The sequence below is a fragment of the Schistocerca gregaria genome, chromosome 6 (assembly GCF_023897955.1).
Source record: "Schistocerca gregaria isolate iqSchGreg1 chromosome 6, iqSchGreg1.2, whole genome shotgun sequence".
In the NCBI taxonomy this organism is placed as follows: Eukaryota; Metazoa; Arthropoda; class Insecta; order Orthoptera; family Acrididae; genus Schistocerca; species Schistocerca gregaria.
The window spans coordinates 162,304,395-162,323,225 of record NC_064925.1 but is presented as its reverse complement, the minus strand read 5'-3'; the positions used below and the strand labels follow the sequence as shown (position 1 = coordinate 162,323,225).

General features: G+C 43.3%; 1 non-coding gene across 1 annotated transcript; it reads right to left on the bottom strand.

The window, feature by feature from the left end:
- Window positions 1–332: 332 nt before the first annotated feature.
- Trnaa-cgc (transfer RNA alanine (anticodon CGC)) lies at window positions 333–405 on the bottom strand. Its single transcript has one exon. It is a non-coding gene; the product is annotated as a tRNA-Ala (tRNA).
- Between the last annotated feature and the right edge of the window lie 18,426 nt (window positions 406–18,831).

Here is an 18,831-nt window from a genome sequence, read left to right as displayed (position 1 = left end):
GACTCAGGGATCGAGACGTGGCTGCACGATCCGTTACAGTCATGCGGATAAGATGCCTGTCACCTCGACTGCTAGTGATCCGAGGCCGTTGGGATCCAGCGGGGCGTTCCGTATTGCCCTCCTGAACCCACCGATTCCATATTCTGCTAACAGTCGTTGGTGGTGGTGGTTGTTAGTGTTTAACGTCCCGTCGACAACGAGGTCATTAGAGACGGAGCGCAAGCTCGGGTTAGGGAAGGATTGGGAAGGAAATCGGCCGTGCCCTTTGAAAGGAACCATCCCGGCATTTGCCTGAAACGATTTAGGGAAATCACGGAAAACCTAAATCTGGATGGCCGGAGACGGGATTGAACCGTCGTCCTCTCGAATGCGAGTCGAGTGTGCTAACCACTGCGCCACCTCGCTCGGTCAACAGTCGTTGGATCTCGATCAACGCGAGCAGCAATATAGCTATACGATAAACCGCAATCGCGATAGGCTACAATCCGAAGTTGGAAACGAGATGGTACGCATTTCTCCTCCTTACACGAGGCATCACAACAACGTTTCACCGGGTAACGCCCGTCAACTGCTGTTTGTGTATGAGAAATCGGTTGGAAACTTTCCTCATGTCAGCACGTTGTAGGTGTCGCAACCGGCGCCAACCTTGTGTGAATGCTCTGAAAAGCTAATCATTTGCATATCACAGCATCTTCTTCCAGTCGGTTAAATTTCGCGTCTGTAGCACGTCATCTTCGTGGTGTACCAATTTTAACGCGCAGTAGTGTAGATCACCAGCAACGCGTGAGCCTACTCGCGTTAGATCGCCGCTACTGGCACTTCTCTCTCCGACAGTCGGATTAAGGTCCCGCGTGAAACTAACTGAATCGCGCTGAGAGACGAACGTGTTAAAGAGGACTAAGGGCGTGATTTACGCCGCAGTGCTCGGCTACACCAAGCAGATGAGCACGGGCGGCCACGTCGGGTGGCTACCCAGCGACTCAGATTACCCGATCAACGTGTAATACGTGTGCCACTCTAGGCTCCTCCCCTCCGACGAGAGCAGCTGTTCTGGACTGCAGCGGCGTCAGCTGACGGCAGGTGCCCCGTCCGTGACTGATGCCGGCCCTCGCCCGTACTCAGTCACGGCGGTCGCTGGGACTGGTTCCACAACGCACCTGCCTCATCCTCTAGATGAGTGCTTCATCCTCACAGAGCAATGGCACCTCCACGCCGGCAGCTTGCGAGTTGGTGTTGTAAACACAAGGTGTTTCAGAAAGACTCAGTCCACACCACAAGACTGTGTCTTATAAATCTGTGGTTCGCAGCCATTTCCTACGAGCGACCACTTTGATTACATTGAGGTGACAGAAGTCACGGGATACCTCCTAATATCTTCTAGGACCACGGTTTGCCCGGCATAGCGCTGCAACTCGACGAGGGTCCAGCAAGCCGTTGGAAGTACCTGCAGCAGTACTGAGCCACGCTGCCTCTACCGCCATCTTTAATTACGGAAGCGTTGCCGGTGCTGGATTTAGTGCGCAAAGTGACCCCTCGATGATGTTCCACAAATGTGCGGTAGGATACAAGGCGGGTGATCTGGGTGACCAAGTCACTCGCTCGAACTGCCCAGAATGTTCATCAAATCAGTCGTGAAAAATTGGGGCTCGGTGACACGGCGCAGTGTCATCCATAAATATTCCAGGGTTGATTGGGAACATGAAGTCCATGAATGGTTCCAAATAGTCTCCAAGTAGCCGGACATATCCATTTCCATTTAATGGTCAGTTCAGTTGGACCAGAGAATCCTGACCATTCCGTACAAACACAGCACACACGATTAGTGACCAGCTTGACAAGTCCCTTGTTGATGGATCAGCTCTTACCAACTGAAATAGGGATTCATCTGATCAGGTCACAGTTTACCAGTCGTCTAGGGTCCAACCAATATGGCCACGTGCTCAGGAAGTGTGCTGCAGGCGATGTCGTAATGCTAGCAATGGCACTCGCCTCGTTCGTCTGCTGCCATAGTCCATTAAGGCCAAAATGTCGCCACACTGTCCTAACGGAGAAGGCAGTCATCCGTCCCACATTGATATCTGGTTATTTCCCGAAATGTTGCATGTGTGTTACCACTGACAACTTTACACAAACGCCGCTGCTTTTGGTCGTTAAGTGAAGGCCGTCGGCCGCTGCTTTGAACTTGGTGAGAGGTAATGCCTGAAATTTGGTATTGTCGGCACACTCTTGATACACTACGTGACCAAAAGCATCCGAACACCTGGGTCAAAATGACTTACAAGTTCGTGGCGCCCTCCATCGGTAATGCTGGAATTTAATATGGTGTTGGCTTAACCTTAACCTTGATGACAGATTTTACTCTCGCGGGCACGTTGTCAGGTGTCGGAAAGTTTCTTGGGTAGTGCTGCACTGAGGAGAGGTGTCGATATCTGTGGTGAGGCCTGGCATGAAGTCAAGATTCAAAAACATCCCAGCGGTGTTCTATAGGATTCAGGCCAGTCCATTCCAGGGATGCTACTGTTGTGCAACCACTGCATCACAGGCCGTGCATTATGAACAGGAGCTCGATCGTGTTGAAAGATGCAGTCGCCATCTCCGAATTGCTCTTCAACAGTGGGAAGCAATAAGGTGCTTAAAACATCATTGTAGGCCTGTGCTGTGGTAGTGCCACGCAAAACAACAAGGGGAGCAAGCCCCCTCTATGGAAAACACGACCACACCTTAACAGCGCCGCCTCCGAATTTTACTGTTGGCACTGCACACGCTGGCAGATGACGTTCACCGGGCATTCGCCATACCCACATCCTCCATCGGAATGCCACATTGTGTACCGTGATTCGTCACTCCATACAACGTTTGTCCACTGTCAGTCGTCCAATGTTCATGCTCCTTACACCAAGCGAGGTGTCGTTTGGCATTTACCGGCGTGACGTGTGGCTTATGAGCAGTCGCTCGACCATGAAATCCAAGTTTTCTCACCTCCCGCCTAACTGCCATAGAACTTGCAGTAGATCCTGTTGCAGTTAGGAATTCCTGTCTGATAGCCTACGAGGCTGGCCTGTACGCTTTTGTACTGCACGTATCCCTTCACGTTTCCACTTCACTATCACACCGGAAACAGTGGACCTATGGATGTTTAGGAGTGTTGAAATCTCGCGTATGAACGTGACACGCAATCACCTGACCACCTTCGAAGTCCGTGAGTTCCGCGGGGCGCCCCAATCTGCTCCCTCACGATGTCGAATAACTACTGAGGCCGCTGATATGGAGTACCTGGCAGTAGGTGGCAGCACAATGTATCTAATACGAAAAGCGTATGTTTTTGGGGGTGTCCGGACACATTTGACCACATAGTGTACAGTGAATCTCGGTATACTGATCCAGCTAATGGTTTCTGAAATGGAATGTCTAACTGCCATTCCGCATTCACAATCTATTAATTTCCGTCGTGTGCCCGTAATCAGTCGGATATCCTTTTACATTAATCACCTGATTACAAATGACACCTCCCCCGACTCACCGTCCTTTTTATACCTTGAGTACGCGATAGTAACGCTTTCTACTACGTGCATATCGCTATCTCTAGTCTTTTGTCACCTCAGTATATTTTCTGGTTATCGGGGACCAGAAGTTTCAAGAAAAATAAACTGTGTCTAAAAATAGACTCTAATCGAAACTTTTAACATATTCATTAAACTCAAAAGTAACACGCATTCGCAGTACTACTATAACGGCAAACACAACGTTTCAATAGAAAATTGAATTCGGTTTGCTTCAATGTGATTTATGAATTTGCATCTTCTGTAGAAGTTTGGTGTTACTGGCGCTGATGTTATTGCTCACAACTACAGGCATATCATCACTTACTTGCAGACGAGGGCTGGACTTGTTTTCAATTACCTGCAAAGAAAAAAGCATAACATTCTTTAATTTTAGTGCATTTAAATTACACTTTTACAACAAAACTACTCTAAAGCCTCGGTAGCAAATGCATCTTTACAGTTCCAGTAATTTTGGAATTCGATGGCATCTTCCTGGATTTCTTCTGCAACTTTGCATTAGCAGAAAAAGCATTGTGATTCTGTTTTCGTGTCAACTTTAGCCTCTGTTTTCTTATATTCTGGAAAGTAATGATTGAATTCAACAGCTAACATTGACGTATGACTCTCGATGTTTTCTTGTACGTTTGCCCTAATCGGGTCACACGTTTTATCATCAACGAATGCTTTTAATGTCGCGAATGCAGAATAACTGTTTTGTCCAATTTTAAGAACCCGTAACTGAAATTTACAAATAAAGACACGAAGCTTACCTTCAAAGACAAATGTATTTGCAACATCTTCTAAATACACTACTGACCATTAAAATTGCCACACCACGAAGATGTCGTGCTACAGACGTGAAATTCAACCAACAGAAAGAAGATGCTGTGATATGCAAATGATTAGCATTTCAGAGCATTCACACAAGGTGGGCGTCGTGGCCACACCTACAACGTGCTGACATGAGGGAAGTTTCCACCCGATTTCTCATACACAAACCGCAGTTGACCGGCGTTGCCTACTGAAACGTTGTTGTGATGCCTCGTGTAAGGAGGAGAAATGAGTAGCATCACGTTTCCGACTTTGATAAAGGTGGGATTGTAGCCTATCGCGATTGCGGCTTATCGTATCGCGACATTTGTGCTCGCGTTGTTCGAGATCCAATGACTGCTAGCAGAATAAGGAATCGGTGGGTTCAGGAGGGTAATACGGAACGCCATGCTGGATCCCAACGGCCTCGTATCACAAGCAGTCGAGATGACAGGCATCTTATCCGTATGGCTGTAACGGATCGTGCAGCCACATCTCGTTCCCTGAGTCAACAGATGGGGTCGTTTGCAAGACAACAACCATCTGCACGAATAGTTCGAGGGCGTTTGCAGCAGCATGGACTATCAGCTCGAAGACCGTGGCTGCGGTTACCCTTGGCGCTGCATCACAGACAGGAGCGCCTGCGATGGTGTAATCAACGACGAACCTGGGTACACGAATGGCAAAACGTGATTTTTTCGGACGAATTCAGGTTCTGTTTACAGCATCATGATGGTCGCATCCGTGTTATGCGACATCGTGGTGAACGCACATTGGAAGCGTGTATTTGTCATCGCCATACTGGAGTATAACCCGGCGTGATCGTATGGGGTGCTATTGGTTACACGTCTCGGTCACCTCTTGTTCGCATTGACTGCACTTTGAACAGTGGACGTTAAATTTCAGATGTGTTACGACCCGTGGCTCTACCCTTCATCCGATCCCTGCGAATTCCTACATTTAGCAGGATAATGCACGACCGCATGTTGCAGGTCCTGTACGGGCCTTTCCGGACACAGAAAATGTTCGACTGCTGCCTGTCCGGCACATTGTCCAGATCTCTCACCAATTGAAAACGTCTGATCAATGGTGGCCGAGCGACTGGCTCGTCTCAACACGCCAGTCACTACTCCTGATGAACTGTGGTATCGTGTTGAAGCTGCATTGGCAGATGTACCTGTACACGCCATCCAAGCTCTGTTTCACTCAATGCCCAGGCTTATCAAGGCCGTTATTACGGCCAGAGGTGTTTGTTCCGGGTACTGATTTCTCAGGATCTATGCACCCAGACTGCGTGGAAATGCAATCACATGTCAGCTCTAGTAAAATATATTTGTCCAATGAATACCCGTTTATCATCTGCCTTTCTTCTTGGTGTAGCAATTTTAATGGCTAGTTGTGTATTTGTTTACGGAACACTGAAAATGCAAGTTCAACTTATTCAAGAAGTATGTGAAATTATCCACCTGTGATGTCATATCAATAATCTGTTGTACTAAGTGTTTAAAACATTTCTACGATATTGTAGCTTTTGCAGAGCGCTCGTGGTCCGTGGATCAGTGCTTGGGAACCCTTGGTTTGGTCTGCGGACTGCCATGAACTAAAATATGGTCGACGAAAGATGTAAATTGCAATTTGAATCTTTTTGAGCTATTAATCCCTTGTTACACGGGTGGTGCAGCGCCGAGTGCCCTGTCAGGATTGACGATCACTGGTGACCTGGGGGTGTGGGGTAAGTTTAAGTGATCGACGTCACAGCATGGCAAGAGACGGACAGCCAATCGTACGCTTTCTTTTGTCTTTCTGGGCGGAGTCAGTGATTCTATTTGGATGTTTAGTGATTCGATGTGAACAGTAATTTAACTGACCGCCGCCCTTCAACATTCTTATCAGCTTATTACATAAGAGAGGTAAGTACACATTTTTTCACATTAAACTCTTTTACTGCAAACTATATGGTACACATTGGGGTTAGTATACCTATGTGTGTATTAAAAACAGTTCACAACGGTTCCGTAGATTTTGTTCACCGTCGAATTTCAATATCACATCACATAGCGATGTTGTTGTTGTTGTTGTTGTTGTGGTCTTCAGTCCTGAGACTGGTTTGATGCAGCTCTCCATGCCACTCTATCCTGTGTAAGCCTCTTCATCTCCCAGTACCTACTGCAACCTACTTCCTTCTGAATCTGCTTAGTGTATTCATCTCTTGGTCTTCCTCTACGATTTTTGCCCTCTACGCTGCCCTCCAGTACTAAATTGACGATCCCTTGATGCCTCAGAACATGTCCTACCAACCGATCCCTTCTTCTCGTCAAGTTGTGCCACAAACGTCTCTTCTCCCCAATCCTATTCAATAACTCCTCGTTAGTTATGTTATCTACCCTTCTAATCTTCATCATTCTTCTGTAGCACCACATTTCGAAAGCTTCTATTCTCTTCTTGTCCAAACTGTTTATCGTCCATGTTTCACTTCCATACATGGCTACACTCCATACAAATACTTTCAGAAATGACTTCCTAACACTTAAATCTATACTCAATGTTAACAAATTTCTCTTATTTAGAAATGCTTTCCTTGCCATTGCCAGTCTACATTTTATATCCTCTCTACTTCGACCATCATCAGTTATTTTCCTCCCCAAATAGTAAAACTCCTTTACTATTTTAAGCGTCTCATTTCCTAATCTAATTCCCTCAGCACCACCCGACTTAATTTGACTACATTCCATTATCCTCGTTTTGCTTTTGTTGATGTTCATTTTATACCCTCCTTTCAAGACACTGTCCATTCCGTTCAACTGCTCTTCCAAGTCCTTTGCTGTCTCTGAGAGAATTTCAATGTCATCGGCGAACCTCAAAGTTTTTATTTCTTCTCCATGGATTTTAATATCTACTCCGAATTTTTCTTTTGTTTCCTTTACTGCTTGCTCAATATACAGATTGAATAACATCGGGGAGAGGCTACAACCCTGTCTCACTCCCTTCCCAACCACTGCTTTCCTTTCATGCCCCTCGACCCTTATAACTGCCATCTGGTTTCTGTAAAAATTGTAAATAGCCTTTCGCTCCCTGTATTTTACCCCAGCCACCTTTAGAATTTGAAAGAGAGTATTGCAATCTACATTGTCAAAAGCTTTCTCTAAGTCTACAAATGCTAGAAACGTAGGTTTGCCTTTCCTTAATCTTTCTTCTAAGATAAGTCGTAAGGTCAGTATTGCCTCAAGGTGTTCCAGTATTTCTACGGAATCCAAACTGATCTTCCCCGAGGTCGGCTTCTACCAGTTTTTCCATTCGTCTGTAAAGAATTTGTGTTAATATTTTGTAGCTGTGGCTTATTAGACTAATAGTTCGGTAATTTTCACATCTGTAAACACCTGCTTTCTTTGGGATTGGAATTGTTATGTTCTTCTTGAAGTCTGAGGGTATTTCGCCAGTTTCATACATCTTGCTCACCAGATGGTAGAGTTTTGTCAGGACTGGCTCTCCCAAGGCCGGCAGTAGTTCCAGTGGAATGTTGTCTACTCCGGGGGCCTTGTTTCGACTCAGGTCTTTCAATTCTCTGTCAAACTCTTCACGCAGTATCGCATCTCCCATCTCATCCTCCTCCACATCCTCCTCCATTTCCATAATATTGTCCTCAAGTACATCGCCCTTGTATAGACCCTCTGTATACTCCTTCCACCTTTCTGCTTTCCCTTCTTTGCTTGTAACTGGGTTTCCATCTGAGCTCTTGATGTTCATACAAGTGGTTCTCTCATCTCCAAAGGTCTCTTTAATTTTCCTGTAGGCAGTATCTATCTTACCACTAGTGATATAAGCCTCTATATCCTTACGTTTGTCCTCTAGCCATCCCTGCTTAGCCATTTTGCACTTCCTGTCGATCTCATTTTTGAGACGTTTGTATTCCTTTTTGCATGCTTCATTTACTGCATTTTTATATTTTCTCCTTTCATCAATTAAATTTAATATTTCTTCTGTTACCCAAGGATTTCTATTAGCCCTCGTCATTTTACCTACTTGATCCTCCGCTGCCTTTACTACTTCATCCCTCAAAGCTACCCATTCTTCTTCTACTGTATTTCTTTCCCCCATTCCTGTCAATTGTTCCCTTATGCTCTCCCTTAAACTCTGTACAACCTCTGGTTCTTTGAGTTTATCCAGGTCCCATCTCCTTAAATTCCCACCTATCCCACGTAGCGATAGAAAATAAAAAAATATTTATTTTTATAATATTTATTTATTCCACTACGAAAAGTATTTTAATTTTACGCTTTTCCTCGTTATGTTTATATTCGTTTAGATTTCCCTATTATTTCTTAGAAAATGACGCCAAGAGAAAATAGGACAATAGCTACATTAAACTTGGAATTACTTCGATGAAAAGAAATGGAGAAATAAAATCACAGTGCGTTATACGGCAACCATTCCTGCGAACGATTCCTTGAAGCTCGAGTAATTAAAACATCCATCCGAGTTTCGCTGACCGATCACCAGGACTCTTTGAAGAAAAACTGGAAAACGTGAAATAAATTAAACTGTCTTCTATTGTTACAAGATTTGCGTCATAGGAGAAAACATTAGTACCGTCGTTTCAGATATAGAAATTGACAGCGCACTGAAAAATGCCTGATACATTAGGAGAAACACTCGTGAAATATTGTTCGATCAAAGCTGTCGATGAAGTTTTAGCTCTAGAAAAAAGCTTTCAAGATATGTCACTGTTGAAGAACACATTTAAATCGCGAACTGAATTAAAGCCAAATGATACGGTGAAGCAATCTGCTTCAAGAGTTAAAAAATCGCCTTACATCGCGTCATGAATCGATTTAAATTTTGAATCTTTTTCTGTTACACTTCTTTGTGCACCTTTTAGACGACGGCAACATACTCAAAGAAGAATGATCGATTTCGAGGGGATTAGAAACGACATCAAAAGGTACAGATGTCGGGAAAACAATAATAGAATATTTTCAATGCATAACAGTATGTAGGCATATCTCGTCGGTTTCTGTAACGATGAAGCTTCGGTTATGTTAGGATTACGCTTCGCTCTAGCGACGTTAATAAAACAGAAGAAAACTTTAGCATTAACAACGAATTGTATCATACATATCCAGGCGTTCAACTATCAACACTCTTCCAGAATGCCTTAATAATACAATGCAACTGGCCATAAATGTATTAAATGATATGAAAGGCACCGCCTTTTTTTAAAAATCTGTGCACTTAAGTGACTCCGGCATGAGCTATCGAAAGATAATATACTCCGAAAATTATATGAACCCAGAGGAGAGGTTGAGTTGTTTCTAGGCGAGAAAAAAATCTACGACGTCTCATATGCATTGGCTTATCTTGTGGATATTTTCATAGACAAGTTTAACTCGCTTTTGCAGAGTTCCAGAAACAGATATTTGAAAGGCGCTGTAAACATATTTATCTTTGAAGATATCCTCTGTGGCTTTATTAGGAAACTTCAGTTAAGAAAATTTAAAACTGGAGAAAAAATTATTCTATTATCGCGAGATTAATAGCATTCGTTCATGGCAAAAAGTGTTACACGAATAGGACAAACATACAAGAAAACAACAAGACTTATCTACCAGAGTTGGTTCATGATATTCTTAAGAAGTTTTGGTGAACACAGTAAATTAATACCTACTGTAGAAATCAAGAAATCGGCTTGCGCTACACTTTTGCCCATAATTTATTTACGCGAACACAGATTTTCTGCTTTAATGGTAATTAAAGGCAAGTCCAGGTATCAGCTGAAAGTTAAGTGATGCTATGTGCTTAGATTTTAATGATAATATGGCACCAGGATTACCGAGATTTTGCAGGAGGTGCAAGCTCAAAAATCACATTGATACAAACCGAATTTAATTTCCTACTAAAATTGTTGTGTTTTCTTATGGCTCTGAGCACTATGGGACTTAACTGCTGTGGTGATCAGTCCCCTAGAACTTAGAACTACTTAAACCTAACTAACCTAAGGACATCACACACATCCACGCCCGAGGCAGGATTCGAACCTGCGACCGTAGCAGTCGCCCGGTTCCAGACTGTGCGCCTAGATCCGCGAGACCACCGCGGCCGGCGTTGTGTTTTCTCTTCAGTAGGCTGTTAATGCATTTCACTTTTGAGTTGAATGAATATGTTAAACGTTCTGATCAGAGTTTAGTTATGGATTGACAAGGTTCATTTTCCTAGACTTTGTGGACCCCACTAAAAGCACAGAAATCCAAATGGTACTTGGTCAAAAAAGAATAGGAACCAAAGTTCCACATGAATAAAGAAAGTATGTTCAGTTGCATTTGTAGGTGCTCTAAGAATATAAAGTTTTTACTTTCAAAAGAACCACCCAAAGGTAATACCTTTTTTAGTGGAAACATTTACTGCCGGAAATATCACACTTATTTAAATATTCCGTGCTATTATCGTCCGGCCATCCAGATTTAGGTTTCCCTAAATCGCTCCAGACAAATGCCGGGATGGTTCCTTTGAAAGGGCACGGTCGACTTCCTTCCCCATCCTTCCCTAATCCGATGAGACTGATGACCTCGCTGTCTGGTCTCCTCCCCCAAAATAACCCAACCCAACCCTTCATCCATTTCGCGACCATCAATCCTGATCTTAGGTTCTCGCTGTTCTCATTTCTGCTACTTCTCATTATAGATGGTATATAGATTGTTAAACATCCAATAATTTGAATCGAAACTGACGCACACATAACGGAGCTGAAGAATATGTGAGGAATGTGTGTTTGCAATAGCGGACGACAGCAACCGACAATGCGCCCGAGTATACAAAACATGTGACATCACCCCTCGTGCGGGAGAACGTAGAAACTAATTTGTACTTTACTTTATAGCGAGGCAGGGTGTGCAACGGACCTTCAAAAAAGTTACAAATCCTCCATGAAGACAACCTCCGCATGTAATGAAGAAACTTTGGGTTTCAGTAATAAGTTCATCCTACCCCATCATACTGGCCAGGAATATGTTAATAAGTGGTAGATTGTTTTAGTAAGTGGTACATCAGCTTTGTGCATTCATATACAACCTTGGCGTACTTTGAACAGTTGCGTTTAGGTTCAGAGTCTTAACTTACTTTCTACAAACGTTCAATGCTTCCACAACAGGACGCGAGACAAACGTTAGACGAGCGTCAGAGTCGTCCTACACAGCTGATAAGATGTTTTTGAAGGACTACATTCACTGCTATTGTATACGGCATCGTTGTCCACCCGAAGTCGCTGCAAGGAGAGGTACAACAACGAAGTGTTATTCACACAAAATCCGTCATTTCCGAAAAAAAAGACCTGGCTGTAAGACTTTTCAAGGAAAACGGCGCAAACGCATGCAGGTTTGGAGACTCTCACTCGTGATCGGCAATCGTATGTGGCTGTTTTTTTTTCCCGTATCCTTACGTTGTAGCGCTTCACTTTTCCCCTTAAATGCAAAGTAGCATCGTCACCGAATAGCAAACGCGAAAGAAAATTGTTATCATCCCTCTTCAAGCACACACAAGACCCTGCACGCCGGCGTTTATCTAAACGGGATCGCTTGTATACTGTGTTTATCATAAGAATAAAGGTTAAGTAAACAGTACACAATGTATTCTTGTGCGGTTTGTTGGAATCTCATTGGATTTCGTGTCACGTGGAGCGGAAGGCAAGTAGTCTTGAGTACAGTCATGTACGATAGTAAAGATATGTTTTATTCTGTGCGTTATGCGCATGTCGATTGAACGATAATACGGGACAATAGCTTTATCGGCGCACTTCGCTTGGACAGCACTGGCTACCCAGCTAGTTCAATTTACATCAAATAGTGTGAGACTGTGCAGTTACGACGTAAAAAGAGACGAGTAGCGTAACAATATAGATTCGATTCTCAATCAGTTTTTAAACAGAACGCAGTACTATTCGGCAAAACTCTAACAACAAATGGTTCAAATGGCTCTAAGCTTCTTGGACTTTACATCTGAGGCCAGATGTAAAGACTTAGAACTACTTAAACCTAACTAACCTAAGGACAGCACACACATTCATGCCCGAGGCAGGATTCGAACCTGCGACCGTAGCAACAGCGCGGTACCAGACTGAAGCGCCTAGAACCGCCCGTCCAGAACGGCCGGCCTCTAACAACATCTCACGTTTCTTAGGGAGCTGCACTGGAAGCATAAAATGCGTTGTTTCTTAATTGACATAGTTCTGTAATTAAAAATAAGAATCATGAAAATTCCTAACTTAAACACAGGATAATTTTTCAGCTTTATGTATGTGTGACGCAAAAAGTGTATTGCAGCAATGTCAGCGTATAGTTGAAGATTGAAGCCACTGAGGGTATTACTTACGGCTAGTCGTCTGGTAATCTCACAGTTCCTTCCATATCCGAATCCGAGATATGTACATTTCAGTACAGCACTACTAAAACTGCCATCTGCTACACTGCTAACGAGTTCATCAACAACAGAATCCACGAAGCCATCCAAGCGCCATATTTTCTCCTCTTCTTTCATGATTTGTCGTTCTGTATCCCGCTAGCGTTCAACTGTCACTCATGAGAAAACTTCGCGCCATTAGATCCAATGCGTCTGGTAGCTGAAACGTCTTATTTGTCGCGACAAATCCCTTATCTCGGCCCTAAATCATTTCTGTTGGATTTATTTCCCACTGGTGCCCGGAAACAGTATAAATGTAGCTTTTGCACGGTGTTCTCAGTGCAGTGCAAATTGTAGTTGTCTGTGCTCCCAAGATGCCAACCACTCTGGCTCGTGTGAGACCACATCTGTGGTATAAAACAGTCATCCAAATTAAGAATATTTGATTTTTTATTTTCGTCCTAAAATTTAGTTTATATCTTCTTAATTTAAACCACCTTTATTAACGATCTTTTATAAATTACCGGTAGTTATGAATTTATGATGGCAATAAGAAAAGGAATTTTGCGTGCAACATATAATTAGCTACAAGAAGACATACATTTTTCATTAAAATGATGAATAGATACGAGTTAACTGGCAAATATTTGAAGAATTTCACATTTAAAATATGTAGGTATTCCAAATTGAGCCAAAGGAACCAACCACTACGTGTCTTTTATCTATGATCCATGGATTTTAACGATATTCACTAAACATGTGATTAACATTCAGAACAACATGTTTCTCGCCGTTTTTAACAGTGTTTCTCGCGTCAGTGTTTTGCACACTACGCATTAAAGAGCGCGAAAATCAGAGCACAACAATACAGAGACTGCCACTGTACACGATTTTGAAATGAAAACCTTAATGGTAAAATACGATTAAGGAAAAAGTCGTTGGCTGTTAATGCATTAGAACATCTTAAAGTTACATTTACCTTAACATAGCGCACTACTGTACCTATGCTTCGTGTAAACAAGGTACAGTAACTGAACCATGTTTGATCTGGCACTAAAACGACGCATCGAACTCATGACAAATGGTTAACATTCAGTTGGCATACGAGTGGACTTGTGTGGACTACGTGCAACACTCTGTTGCATGTGCTTTCTCCTGAACAAGTCCAAACGAGCGACCTGCAGATTCTTCCTACATAAACAATCAGTGTCTTGAAGCTACTGCTCATATTGTCGTCGCACACTTTGGGCTGTAACATATGTAACGCAACTGGACCCGCTGAGACGGAGAACGCAAATTTGCCTCTTGGTGCTGTGTCTTTCCCTCAGTTCGATGCATATTGGGTAATGAAGAAACGAGCGAACGAAATGGTGTGGAAAACTTAAAGACGAATTTAATTTTTTTTACCTTTTTGTTAGTCGCCAATCTTAGACTGATTTGATGCCGTCAATCACGAATTCCTCTCGTGCACCAATCTCAAAGTAGCAATTGCAGCCTACGTCCTCAGTTATTTGCTGGATGTATTCCGATCCCTGTCTTCCTCTACAGTTTATACCCTCTGCAGCTCCCTCTAGTGCCATGGTAGTTATTCCCTGATGTCTTAACAGATATCCTATGATACTACCACTTCTTCTTGCAGTGTTTTCCGTGTATTCCTTTCCTCGCCAATTCTCTGTTTCTTGTTTTATCAGTCCACCTAATATTCAACATTCGTCTGCAGCGCTACATCTCAAATGCTTCGATTCTCTTCTGTTCTTGTGTTCCCGCAGTGAATGTTTTGCTGTCATACATCTATGTGCTTAAAACGTACATTGTCCGAAATTTCTTCCTCAAATTAAGTAGTATGTTTGACACAAGTAGACGCGTCATGTCCAGAAGCGCACTTTTTGTTGGTGATAGCTTGCTTTTTAATTCCTTGGCCCGATTATAAGACATGAGGTAACGAATTCGAGTGCTTAGGGATCTATAGTAACGTGACCAAATGGTCAGCCAATTACTGTTCGTGGGAATATATATTACAAGTTAGTGCATTTCGCCTGCGCGAGCGTAATACGTATTGTATAATTTGCGTTTCTTGAGATTCACATGCGATATGTAAAGTTAATTTGGAGTTTGGTAACGGCCATAATACAGTCCTTTGCATTTCAAAGGTAATTGTGCCTATTTCTTTTTTATCAAAGGAGTCTGTGATAAACTGTTATTACTACAAGCTTGTACAGTCCCTCCAAGATTTGGTGGTCGATGTTTGCTGTAGAACCTTCTTCAATAACACGGTCAAAAGCAAAGAGAAAGTTTTCTTTGCTAAAATGAACTCATTTCACTCGCAAACAATCATCGAATGATCAAACGTGAATTGCAGTGTTCCATTTCTAAGATCATATAGAAGATTTCTTTCTCTTACATTTCAAGAATTTTACAGGCAACCGTCGGAGTCGACAGCTGCTTCTCCACCACGAGAGTAACTTGTCTACTTGTACGAAAGTACGTACGCTGTGGGAGAAGTCAACGCCGTATGGGATATTGTCCTTCACAGAGATGCAGAGACACTACACACACTAGTCCAGTAACAAGAGTTTAATACTACCAGCTCAAAACATTACCGTAATTGCTTCTTTTGAGCAGTAATATTATACTGTTCATTCCATTCAACAGATCCTGAAATTCTTCTTTACTATCAATGAGAATGGCAGTGTCATCAGCGAATCTTACTATCGATATCCTCCACCTTTAATTTTAAGCCCACTCTTGAACGTATTGTTTATTTTTATCGTTGCTTCTTCAGTGTATTGAACAGCAGAAGTGTAAAACTACATACTTGTCTCACACCCTCACAGTATGTTACAGAAAATGATTGAAAGAATTTCGCAATGAGACAAACAGAAATGACACTTTTCTTCAAAGACAATAGTTACACTGAAGTCACCGCAATTTATGATGATCACTTAAGAAAGGCAAGTCCATATGGTATACCCATCAGGTTCCTTTCAGAGTATGCAGACACAATAGAGCCTTCTTAGCAATCATATACAACCGCTCACTTGACGAAAGGTCTGTTCCTAAAGACTGGAAAGTGGCACAGATCACTTATCGATACATAACCAAGTAATGGATTTCCAGGAGGCTTTTGATACCGTTCCTCGCAAGCGACTATTTATCAAATTGCGTGCATATGGAGTATCGTCTCAGTTGTGTGACTGGATTCGTGATTTCCTCTCAGAGAGGTCACAGTTTGTAGTGATAGACGGTAAAACATCGAGTAGGACACAAGTGATACCTGGCGTTCCGCAGGGTAGTGTCGTAGGCCTCTGCTGTTCCTGATTTACAAAAATGATATAGGTGATAATCTGAACAGCCCCCTTAGATTGTTTGTAGATGAAGCTGTAATTTACCGTCTTGTAAAAGCATCAGACGATCAATTCCAATTACAAAATAATCTAGAGTGAATTTCTGTATGGTGCGAAAAGTGGCAATTGGCACTAAACAAAGTGCGAGGTCATCCACATGGGTACTGAAAGAAATCCGATAAATTTTGTGTATACGATAAATCGCACAAATCTAAGGGTTGTCAGTTCGACTAAATACCTAGAAATTACAATTAGAAGCAACTTAAATTGGAAAGACCACCTAGATAATATTGTGGGGAAAGCGAAACAAAGACTGCGCTTTGTTGGCAGAACACTTAGAAGATGCGACAAACCCACTAAAGAGACAGCCTACATTACATTTGTCTGTCCTCTGCTGGAATATTGCTGGGCGGTGTGGGACCTTACCTGGTAGCATTGGCGGAGGACATCGAAAAAGTGCAAAGGAGGGCAGCTCATTTCGTGTTATTGCGCATTTGGGCTGAGAGTGTCACTGATATGATACGAGAATTGGGGTGGCAGTCACTGAAACAATGACGGTTTTCTTTGCGGCGAGATCTGTTTACGAAATTTCAATCACCAACTTTCTCTTCCGAGTGCGAAACTATTTTGTTGACACCCACCTATGTTAAGAGAAATGATCATCATATTGAAATAAGAGAAATCAGAGCTCGAACGGAAAGATTTAAGTGTTCCTTTTCCCACGCGCCATTCGAGAGCGGAATGGTAGAGAAGTATTATGAAAATGGTTCGATGAATCCTCTCCCAGGATTGCAGATTAACCATGTAGATGTATATGTGGATTACGAAACGCGGGACATGGTTCTGAATGGGGTATGTGATCACCACAGACAGCAGTGCGCGCTCAGCAACATGCTCCCATGCAAACCACAAGGTTGGTATGGAGTTCTACTGGTAGAATGTTGCATTCTTCCACCAGCGCTGTTCACAACTAGTAGATGTCCGTTGGTGCATGTGGACGTATTGCTGTAGTCTCCCCAATGTATCCATCGAGAGCACCACGAGATTTAAGTCGAAGGAGCGGGTAGGTTAGGCAGTTCGCCGAATATCCTATCGTTCCAAGACGGCCTCCCCGCTGTCTTCGATGCGGTCGACAGCAGAAAAGAAGTCAGAGCTTAATGCACCCCTGCATAGGGATAGAGTACCAGTGAGTTTACAGATTTCAAAGATTTGGAGGTACTTAACTCCATGCAGCCTTATGCCTCCTCACACCGTCACACTTCAACCACCAAAACGACCATATACGATTGCTTGGATGCATCTACGGTTGCAGGTCCAAATCCTGCCTCAGGCATGGATGTGTGTGATGTCCTTAGGTTAGTTATGTTTAAGTAATTCTAAGTCTAGGGACTGATGACCTCAGATGTTAAGTCCCATAGTGCTTAGAGCCATTTCTTAGACCTGGATGCATTAAGTGCTCTCACCTCTCTCCATTTCATAGTACGTCCAAAGTTGTCGAACGTGATTGTGTTGGTGGTGCACGTGCTATGATACTGGGAGGCATAATATTGCATGAGAGTATTGACGTCCAAGTCTTTGAATATGGTAAATTCACTGGGGTTGGGTTGTTTGGAGGAAGAGACCAAACAGCGAGGTCATCGGTGTCATCGGATTACGGAAGGGTGGGGAAAGAAGTCGGCCGTGCCCTTTCAAAGGAACCATCCCGGCATTTACCTGGAGCGATTTAGGGAAATCGCGGAAAACCTAAATCAGAATCGCCGGACGCGGGATTGAACCGTCCTCCTCCCCAATGCGAGGCCACTGCGCCACCTCGCTCGGTGGTAAATCCATTGACAAACGTTATTTTGAAACAGTACTCCTTCCCCACGTGCGCCGGAGGTTCGAGTCCTCCCTCAGCATCCGTTAGTTTGAGTCTTGGGATCGATCACCTAAGAAATTTGGTCCCTTAGAAATTCGCACACATTTGAACATTTTTCCCCAGGTGCGTTTCTTCAGGGATGCATGCTGCCTTGACTCCATTTATATCCCTGACAATTCGCAACCGCTTCGCAGTGGACGAGCTCTTGAAATGACAGAATGACGTGGCCTGCTCGTCTCCCCCCCCCCCCCCCCCCCCCTTGCCCCGGGCTTAAATCACGTCGAGCTCGTGTGGATTGCACTGGGGGATGTATTGTAACATGACCGCATGCACCAAAGAACATCCAGCAACTGCAAAAAACGTTGGTGAAAGAATGGAACACAACCTATAACAAGGACTCCTTACCAACCTTGTGGCTTCAGACACACCCTATTAAGCACCATGTCCCGCCTTTTGTAATATACAGTAGACCATCATTCATGACGAGGACTTCGCTGTAATTACTGTCTTTGAAAAAAGGAGTAATTTTTGTTCTTCCCATTGCGCACTTCTTTCAGTTACCTTCTGTACTATATTGTAGCAGAGCTTTTTATTTATGGTCTAAGTTTCATCGACCTATGTTAGTGGCATCGACGCAACTTGCGAAAATTTCTTTCGTACATGAGTTTTGCACACCTGGGTGGCTGCAGCAGTGAGATCCCCAGCTATAACGTGAAACGACAACTTACAATTGAGACCAAGTTAAACCTTTAGTTTCGAGGATTGGTTAAAAGTTTGCCCGAAGTTTCTATCTTAATTCATGCAGAAGTAGCCGCATCAACACCTTAAGCACTGCACAATTGATTTCGGCACGGGAACGTAGACATTTATTTCCTTGAACCTTCCAGCCATC